Consider the following 11,016-nt stretch of genomic DNA (forward strand, 5'->3'; position numbering starts at 1 on the left):
GACAAAGACCCATGCAGAATCATGATAGAGACTCTTTTTTAAGCATAACTGAAAAGCTTAAGTTCAAATTTTTTTTTAAAAAAAAGAAAACTGGTTATGATATAAACATCAAAATAGATCATTATCTGAATTGCTGTTTCTTCTCTATTTTTTTCAAATAATTTATACCAGTAGGGATGAAAATGAACAGAAGGGAGATAAATGATGTATGAAGAAAATATAGCACAACTCCCCCCTTCACTGCCCCCCCCAACTTAGCCTCCCCTTGTTGGGTGCCCAGCCTGTGCTGTAGCAGTATCCGTGGTTCCTTAGAAGCCTTAATCCCCTCCCCATCCCTGGTCCAGTTCTCTATCCAGAGGCTCACATGAAGATGATTAGCTCAGAGGAAGTGTTCTGGATTTCCTGGTTCTGTGGGCTCTGTGGCAATGAATTCTTCTGTGAAGTGGATGAAGACTATATCTAGGACAAATTTAATCTTACTGGACTCAATAAGCAAGTGTCTCAATATTGACAAGCTCTAGACATGATCTTGGACCTGGATCCTGCTGAAGAGCTAGAAGACAACCCCAACCAGAGTGACTTGATTGAGCAGGCAACTGAGATCATACAACAGTATGGATTGATCCACGCCCACTACATCCTCACCAACTGTGGCATCTCCCCGATGTTAGAAAAATACTAGCAGGGAGGATTTTGGCTCCTGCCTCTGTGTGTACTGTAATGAACCAGCCAATGCTTCCCAACAGCCTTTCAGACATCCCAGGTGAGGCCATGGTTCAGTTCTACTGTCCCAAGTGCATGGATGTGTACACACCCAAGTCTTTGAGGCACCATCACAAGGAGGGCGCCAACTTTGGCACCAATTTCCTTCACATGCTCTTCATGGTGCATCCAGAATACCGGCCCAAGCGACCTGGAAACCTATTGACCCAATAGGGCCTGTAAAGTAAATAAAACTATAATAAATAAAATAAAAGTCAATTTAATTTTCATAATCCAGAGAGATCTATCATTGGCATGCTAGCATATTTCCTTTTAGTCACTCTTTCCACATTATAAGACACCCACACACATGTATATATGCTCAAACACAGATTTCTTTTTGTCCTTATTACTATATGCTATTTTTTTTGGGGGGGCATCAAGGATTGAACACAGGAGTGCTTGACCACAGAGACACATTTCCAGCCATTTTATATATTCTATTTAGAGACGGGGTCTCCCTAAGTTTCTTAGAGCCTTGCTGAATTGCTCAGGACTTCACTAAGTTGCTATGGCTGGCTTTGAACTTGCAATCCTTCTGCTTTAGCCTCTTGAGCCCCTGAGATTAACTACATCCATTTTTATTAGCCAATGACAATTTCCCATGACCTCAAGGTTGAACTTCAGCAATCTGAATCAATATGTTCAGTCATAAGTTATAAAAATGTTGAACTTAATCACTCTATCATTAGTAATATTTAGGCTATTTCAAAGTTTTAAAACTGCAAAAAATTCTGTAATAAACATTGTTGTACATAATAAATTTCTAGGAAAAATTATTGGGTCAAATAAATGATTTTTACAGGCTTTGATTCCTAGTTTCCTTTTGTTTATTGAGGTTAATAAATTTAAACTAGCACGAATTTTATATAAAAGTAAACATTGCTTTTTGCTCTCATCAGCATTGAGAAATATCATATGAAAACCAATATTTTATTAGTTTAATTTGGCAGTTTTTATAACATTAGTGAGATTTGACATTTGTTTTTAGTGTGTCACCAACTTAATTTATTATTTTATTGTTAAATTATATATTTGTACAATTTATCTAAGTTTCCCCTAAGTTTTCATTTTTTTTCTTAGTATATTTTAAAATTTTGGGCAGGGGTTGTAGCTCAGGAGTAGAATGTTTGCCTACTATGCCTGAGGCCCTAGATTCTATCTTCAAATGAAAGAACAGAATCACAAAAGAAAACAAATACTAAAAGCAAAAATATTTTAAGATCTCTTTAAATATAAGGGAAACTAACTCCTTGCCATATTTGTTGAAAATATTTGTTTTACTTTTTGTTATATCTTATTATATATATAATATTATATATATATAAATATATATATATATACATACAATAACACAGTATTAAACCATATACACATATAACATACATGGATATTTTCATATAACAAGGGAACTGATATTTTAATTTGCTATTTATGTCAGATCTTTTATGCTTTAGAAGTCCTAGCCTGATTTAAATATATATATTCATCAGTTTGTTTGTTTCATCTTTTATATTTAACTGAAATTTATTTTTATTATTTTATGAGGTTCTTCTGAATATTTAAACAATTATCAAGGAATATTTATGTCTAATTGTATATTCTGCTACATATTCTCAAAATAAATTTCATCCTAAAATAAATTCTAATGTAGGTCAACATAGAATTCAGGCCTTTTTTTCTTCTATTTTTCTGTCTAGATATACTTGGATTATCATGTTCTAGTTCTCAGAGCTACTGGGGAGATAAAAATAAATGCTAATCTTGAAATCTTAATACTACATTTCTTATAGATGCAGTATTCAATAATAAAAATATATATGACTTAAATTTGCATAATGGAGATACCAAAATTTGCTTTTTCTTGTTTTGTCTTCCAGAACTCCCCAGAAGCAGGAATATTTAGACCTGCCTGAATGTGATAAATCTTGCCCTTGGGTACATAATAAAATCATCTGGGAAACTGGAAGAATATTGAAAAATATTGAATAACTGGAAGAATATTCAATCAAGTAGCTCCAGAAAGAATACTGTGAAAAGACAATTAACAACATTTGCTTTTCTATTTCTTATTATTTGTCAAAGTAATTTGCAGAAAATGCATCAGGTATGTTTACAAAATTTTTGTGCTCTAGAAGATTTTGTAAATCTCAGGCACTAAAAAGTTAAAGCAAAACTTTTCAAAATTGGCCCTGGAATTCTGTAGAAATATTATTTGATGAGTGTGGAGTTAGTCCAGTATTTCATTTACTTTTGCATTCTTTAGTTTATTTGTTTACTCAGCAAATGGAGTCACTGTTTTGTAAGCAGATGAATGCTAGATAATAAGAACAAAAAATCATAAGCAAACCAGGAATATCTTTTATCCTTATAAAGTATATACTCTATATAAGGTATATACTATATATAAGGTATATAATCTAGCGGGGAGACATAAGGATCCAAGTATAATAAATATGTATGAAACTGCAGATCAGATGCTGGGAAAAGCCAGAGGCTTTTTAATTGGTGGATGAAATAAGAGAATAATTAATTGAGAAAGTAATTCATGAGCTGAGGCAAATTTATAAGGAGTTAATTAGGAAAGAGTAGGAGTAATAATATGTAGACCAAAAAGCAAGCATACACAATAGTCATGTGGTAGAAGGAAGCAGGGAGGTAGAACAATTGTGAGGAAGTTAATTTGTGGAGCAGATGGGGGCAGGATTTTCTGCTTTTATTATAAGAGTCAAAATGTATATTAAAAGATGTTACGTCATGTATAACTAAAAAGAACCAATACATTTTTAAAAAGATGTTAGGAGCCAAACAGGATTTTGTTAAATATATTTTCTTGCTCCACTCTGAAGAGTTGATAGAGCAGGGGTGCTGTTGCTATTTACAGACTAGATGGAAGTTAATGGAGCAGATATTTGAAGGTTATGCATACAATCTAGGGTAGTGATGTTTAGAAGCAGTACTAGATCCAAAGCCTGCAAACAGCAGTCAATCTTACCCATACTTGTTTTTGAAAATACAGCTTTGTAGGCACACAGACCTCTTGACATTTACAATGTCTATGGATATTTTCATGTTTTAATGACAAAATTGTATAGTTTTACCTAAGACTGTGTGAGGCTGAATGCCTGAAATATTTCCATCTTTCCCTTTTCAGAAAAAAACTTGCCAATTTCCAGATCATTAAAACAATTATTCTATTGATCAAAACAAGTTTTCTACTTCTGGTAAAGTACTGTAATTTTATTCCTAGAATATTATTTGTATTAATAATATTTTGTGACTTAGTATTGAATATGCTACTCATTTATAAATTCTTTGCCTTAGAATCTGTAATTATGACTTTTTATATGCTTATGTGCATTTAATCATCTGGGTTTGATTGATAAAAGCTGAAAATATTATCTCTACTTAATAAGAGATTTCAAAGTATTAGCACAGAAACTACATTATTTTATAGTTTTTTTCATTTTCTCATGCAATGATTTCTTTTAATACCATTTTACTAACTTTTAATAGTTAATATTTTCTTCTTTAGTTTTAATATTTAGTTTATTTCCATTCTATATTGTTTATTAAAGCATGTTTAAGGCCATATATTTTTATGTAAATTATTCCTCTGAATGCTCTTAGATAATTATTTATTATTCTATGCTACATTAATAAGAATAATGTCTGAGTTATTTTGGTTTTATTCTATATCAAGAGTGCACTAAATTTTTTATTTTACTTTTTATTGAATGGCTATTTAAATGTTATTATCTCTCTTTTATAGTGATCAGAAGTTACTATTGAGAGTTTTGTTATTTTACCAAAGTTTATTATCACAGTATATAACAAATACATTTTCATCCTTCTTGTGATGCAAGTTTGTTTTGAATCAGCTAGGAGGTACTATCATGCTCATATTTTGGAAGCAATAAAAAATTAACAATAACACAGCAGCAAGACATCTACTAGTTATAATATACCCAGTAATCTAAAAGTCCTTGTTTCTGCTTAGTTGAATAAAAAGAAATGATCAAAAGATGTTTAGGTTTTTTTTTTTTTGTCAGAGATGGAGATGGAGATGCAGATGGAGATGAAGTGAGGTCATAAAATATTTTTATGAGTGCCTGAAAGAATTTGATTGTAGAATAATCTTTGTGAATTGAGGTGGGTTCTACTTCTGTTACAGTTTATATTCCATAGGTCCATGAGTTGAAGGGTTAATTCCCAGCCAATAGTGTTGATGAGAAGTGGTACAGCTTGTAGGAGTTGGGGCCTAATGGAATTTAGGTCATTGGGGGTGTTCCCTTGGACAGGATGTTGGGATTCTGACCCCCAACTCTTTTCCTTTGTTTTCCAGCTGCCATGAGTGGAGCATCTCTGCTCAACCAACACCTCCTTCCCGCCACAATCTGGCTGGGCACAAAATAACAGAGCCACCACAAAAGCCTTGTAGATTCCAAAAGCAACTCTTTATTCCAACAGCAACTCTTTATTCCTGAACTCTCTACACTTTATTCCTGAACCCTCTTCCTGAACACGTGTAGACGCATGTTCTAGGAAAATACACTCCCTTCACTGGGCTCTGCATACCAATACTCTCAGAACCCCGAGAGAACTCAACGGGGAACTCAAGGAGCAGGCACCTAAGGCAGCAGGATATGCCCTATTCCCAGCAGGATCCACCCTAAACCTGGAGCCTCCCTGTTCCCAGAAGGATCCACCCTAATCCCATAGCCACCCTAATCCAGCAGGATCCACCCTAAACCTGGAGCCACCCTAATCCCTGAGCAGGGTCACCTTTCAACCAAAAATGCCATAGGTCATTCCTACTTGGTTATGGCTCTCAGCATCTTCCCCTTTCTGATTAATTAAACAACAAGCAATGTGGCTTAAGGACCATGCCTATGAGATCCTTGACCTAAAAGGGCAAACATCCACTGATATGGATTAGCTGAGTGCTACGTATAGGTAGATAGGATACGTCTTGAAGAAGTAGGTCAATGAGGGTGTATTTGGGGGGTTCCTATTTTGTCCCTGGTGAGCAGAGCCCTCTCTATGATTCTTGATTTTCATATTCTGACCTGCTTTTCTCCTTTACACCCTTCCCCCATATGTTCTGCCTCACTTGGGGCGCAGAGCAATAGACTTGGCTGTCTGTGGATTAAAAATTCTGAACCTTGAGCACAAAATAAACTTTCTTTTCTTAAAATTATTTTTGTCAGGTCTTTGATTATAGCAATGAAAAATTTGACCAAATAATACTCTCAATTTTTTTCTTCCTTGCAGAATAAGGTTGGTACCATCTTCTAATTATCAAATTACATTGAAAACAAGAGAACATTATTCTTTACTGGTGGAATACTCACACTCTGAAATGAGCAGTCGTTGTCCTATAGAAACATACTGGCCTCATTTTTATTTCTGTGCATACTATAGATTTTGTATTCACATTCCAGGAATGCATAGTACAAATTCTATAATATAAATTATCTAAACATTCAAATGTGTCAAAGTGTTAAGACTCTGTGGTTTACTTGCCTTTAAAAATCAGGACACTGAAATTAAAATGGCAAGCTTAGACAGGGTAGTTGGAAATAAAATCTCACTCATCTTTACTCAGCAGTGACAATTTTATGGTTCCCTTTCTACATTCAAGGTATTAACTCTGCTATCTGTGCATTCCTTAAGTTCATTCTTACCCAATTAGAGTGGTTAATGGTATGTAAATGTGAGATAAGTTTTAATTCTCTTTTTTTTTTCTAAAATAAGCAGGGTTGTTTCAATCAGAGTTACAGGCATAGTTTAATTTAATTTACTATTTCCTGAAATTTTCCCTGTCATCTTTAAATACCAACATTTATGTGATTATTCACTAACATTAATGTTGTTGTTTCTCCATATTGGTGCACTAGATATTTATACCCTAAATCATTGCATTACTCTTTTTTGAGGAAACTCAGACCATTTTCCCAATGTGTGACAATGGAGAGAATATTATTACTATCTGATTTTGTCTTTCAAACCATCTCTACTCCTTGCTTTAGAGAGGTGAATCTTTGTCTAGGAGAGCTTTGTGTCATCTATCTTTTCTTTTTCTTTTACCTAATGCTCAACGTATTATCATTCTACTGTAAGTATAGTCCATCTGTTCTGAAATATGCATGGAAACAATTCTTTTAGGATTGGGAATGTATCTCACTGGCAGAGTACCTCCTTAGTATGGGCAGTGTCATATTTTCTATCCCCAGCATTTGAACAAAAACAAACACAATACCATATTTATTTTTGGGAGAAAGCAATAGAGACAACCATCTTCAGAAAACTCCCTCTCTAGAAACTGGTGAACTTGTGAACTCTGGTCTCTTTGACTTGTACCCATTTACAGAGGCCAGCCTCTCTGTTAGTCAGTGTTACCTTATCAATCTTTGAGTAAATTTCAGTAGGAAAAGAAGTGGAAGGGGAGAAAAAAGGATGAGACCTAGAAATACCATACAACATTCAGAGAAATGTAAAGGTCAAATTCATACTTGGAGGGGTCATACAATATCAAGAAAGTTTCATAAAGATTCCTGTGTTGAAAATTTGGGTTTGGGCATTCAGAGTAGTAGTTCATGGCATGGAAGGGGTGATGGAGAAGAATAAAGAAAGTGATTTTATACAGGATAAAAAAAACTGGCTTCCCAATCTTGCTAAGGGCCATCTCAGAGTTAAAGAAGCATTACTATTCATCTGAAAGAACTTACTTTTGCCTGGATCTATCACACTTGCCTGTCAGACTTCTTCAACTTGTGTCTGTAACTACAGTTCATTCACACTCTCATGACCTCTGCAAAAAAGCCTCTGGAGGGCTTTTTTTGTCTTACTCTTGTAAATAGAGCCTTTTTTCTCTTCCCTGACTGATATTATTCTTCAAAGGACTCAGTTTATACTCACCAAACAAGGGCAAGATGGCAGCTACAGGGAGTCAGAAGCTCATTCCCATCACATGGACTCCCCTTCTTCCTGAGCTGACCTCTTCAATCCTGCTGGAAAAGTCCTGAGTCTCCTTCACATTATATTCTTTTTTTTCATTATTTTTACTTTATTGATTTTTAAAACAAAATAAATGACAGATGAATGCATTACAATTCTTACTACACATATACAGCACAATTTTTCATATCTCTGGTTGTATATAAAGTATGTTGACACCAATTCATACCTTCATACATGCACTTTGGATAATGATGTCTATCACATTTCACCACACTTGCAAATCTCCTGCTCTCTCCCTTTCCCTCTAATCCCTCTGCCCTATCTAGAGATTATCTATTCCTCTCATTTTGCCACTCCATACCCTACTATGAATCAGCCTCCTTATATCAGAGAAAACATTTGACATATGATTTTGGGGGGATTGGTTAACTTCACTTAGCATTATATTTTCCAACTCCATCCATTGTCCTGCACATGCCATGATTTTATTCTCTTTTATTATAGTGCCAGAATTAAAACCAAGAATCAATAAATGGAATGGATTAAAACTATATATTTTTTTCTCAGCAAAAGAAACAATCTGTGAGGTGAACAGAGAGTATACATCTTGGGAGAAAATTTTTACCCCTCACACATCAAATAGAGCACCAATCTCTAGGATATATAAAGAACTCAAAAAGCTAGGCACCAAAAAAGCAAATAACACAATCAATAAGTGGGCCAGAGACCTGAACAGACACTTCTCAGAAGAGGATATGTAATCATTCATCAGTTATATGAAAAAGTGCTCATCTTTGACATTAATTGACATTTGAAATGGGTTTTAATAGAGGCAGCAGGAGGGTATATTTGTCTGGTTTACATGTATTGGGATGCTTTCATTTTTAAACTACCTTCTTGTCTAAAGAATGACATCTGATCAACACAGATACTTTTTTTTTAAAGCAATCGTCTTTTTTTTAAAATGAAATATAACCAGAAAGAATCCATTGCATATTCATGGGAATGAATTTATATTTCCCCTGAACTGGTGAAGAAGGGAAAGCAGTCAGCCAATTTCACAGTGGGCCCAACCAGCCAAGCCAGCCCCTGACTATGTGCCCAAGGGTGCTGCCAATCTAAGGCAGGGTAGCCTATTAGAAAACAGCTTCTGCTTTTATTTTCCATTATATCCTATCCTCCCCTAAGATTTATCTAAAACTGCAGCTCCTGAATCTTAGTTTTGGGCAAGCTGGAGAGAGAAGGTGGTGGACAACCAGTGAGTGCTACCTGTGGCAAGAAAGAGGGAGGAGATTGTGATGCAGGATTTTAGCTGCAGTGGGAGAAAGGTCTGAATTCATCTCCAGGGGAAAAGTAATTATGGCGCGTGTGTTTTTAACTCATGGTAGAAGTGGAGCAGCATAGTTTGCTCTTTCATTGTTGATTTATATGATATGAAATACCTGTGTGTTTATCATGTTCCTCAATCTCCAGAAACCCTCTGTCTCTGGAATGAGCCTTTATTACATATTGTTATGTTTTAGATGTGAGCTTTCCACTTAAACTAATATGTGAGACAATACAAAATGGTTTAGAGGGGATATGATTGGGTCATGAGAGTCTTAAAGCAAAAAATGGAATTAGTCATCTATGGATTGAAATCTCTGAAGCTGTGGGTCCCCAAATAAACTTTTTCTTCTCTAAAATTGTTCTTGTCTGGTCTTTCAGTTACAGCAATGAAAAAGCTTATTAAAGCAAATGAAACTAGAATGCAAAAAAAAAAAAAAAAACTAGTGCTAGCAAAGGGAAGATGAGACTTGAACCTATCCTGGGCACAAGGTCTGCAGGTGGTGCAGCTCACCTCTGCAGGAGACATCATGGTGTCACTGTTGCTGTGGCCTGAGAAACTACTTCATTAATCCCCCCCATCAATGAAAGGACCAGTTTTTCCCTAAGATCTCAATGGGCTGGTTCAGCCTTCTCCACTGCTCTGCTATGAAAGATGGAAGCAATTTCCATTCTGCAGGGGGGACATTGCATATTTGAGGGCCCACCCAAGGTAACCGAACACATTAGTTGCCTCATTATGCAATATTTATTCATGAGGAAGATGCATTTTAAAAAGGGAAGACTTAAAATGTGGTTTTAACACTTAACACTTGAGGTCAAAATACTCTTACAAAGCTTACTTATTAAGAATAGTGAAAGAGAGAAATGAAATAGCTATTTCAAAATGTCACTCCTCTCTTATTCATATATAGATATAGTCGTATTTATATAACTATATTTAGAGAAATGTATAAAATCAATCAATCTATCTATCTATCTATCTGTCTATCTATCTATCTATGTATGTATGTATGTATGTATGTATCTATCTATCTATCTATCTATCTATCTATCTATCTAGCATTTCTCTCTCCAAGAAAATACAAAACAGGAAGGACTGTGATGTAGAAACCCAGCTGCTTTCTGAGACTTTGATACTCCTGCCAAGGGCCTTCTCTAGCTTTTTCCAGGGAATTTCATGTTTTCATTATTTTTTCTCTTTCCTTTTCTTCCTCTGACTCTTCTTTATTTGCTTCCAAGGACTTTCTGTGTATAATTCACTTTAGCCAGCACTTCTTAGTTTTTAAATTACTATTGTCACTGTCAGTCAGCGCCTCTCTTTTTGAAATTGCCATAATTTTCTTCTTTGACTGATTCCCCTAATCCCATTACTTAACCTTCTCACCCTTTGATACCCATTAGCATGTTGGATGCATCCCCTGGCAATCTACTGTGAGATAGGAGCAAATGTGACTCCATTTTGTTTCATGACTTCATCCTGTAAAAGAAACATCTCAAGTAGAAGAGTCATGACTGGGTCAAGATGTTCTTTTCCTTTTGCTATAGCAACCTTTAAGAACAGAAAACTACCTAATGGGATATTGATTCTGTAAATAGGGTAATGGGCCTCTGTTTCTGTAACTGGTGTGATTGGGCTAACTGTGATTTGTTAAGCTTCCCTCCGCTTGCCTGCACTGTCCCGCTTCTGCAACCTAGCTGGCTTGCATTGGCCAGGCCCCCTGAACATCCCTTTTGTGGTTTTCAGGCTTATAAGGAGTGCCCTTGCAATTGTTTGGGGCAGATCAGGGAAACAGCTTTATGTTCTGGGCAGCCACCACCAGATGTGCTTCAATAAAGGCTTGATTTGATTATACATGAGTGGTCTGGAAGTCAGTTTATGAAACCCTGGGACAAAGCTTTAACTATAACATTACCTACTACATATTTACTTAGATAATTACAGATATTTGAAAAATAAACAGT

At 35.4% G+C, this 11,016-nt stretch overlaps 1 pseudogene; it reads left to right on the plus strand.

Moving 5' to 3' along the window:
* The first annotated feature begins 364 nt into the window (after positions 1-364).
* LOC144373384 (casein kinase II subunit beta-like) lies at positions 365-936 on the plus strand (annotated as a pseudogene).
* The last annotated feature ends 10,080 nt before the right edge of the window (positions 937-11,016 follow it).

Source organism: Ictidomys tridecemlineatus, unplaced genomic scaffold (assembly GCF_052094955.1).
Source record: "Ictidomys tridecemlineatus isolate mIctTri1 unplaced genomic scaffold, mIctTri1.hap1 Scaffold_38, whole genome shotgun sequence".
Taxonomy (NCBI): domain Eukaryota; kingdom Metazoa; phylum Chordata; class Mammalia; order Rodentia; family Sciuridae; genus Ictidomys; species Ictidomys tridecemlineatus.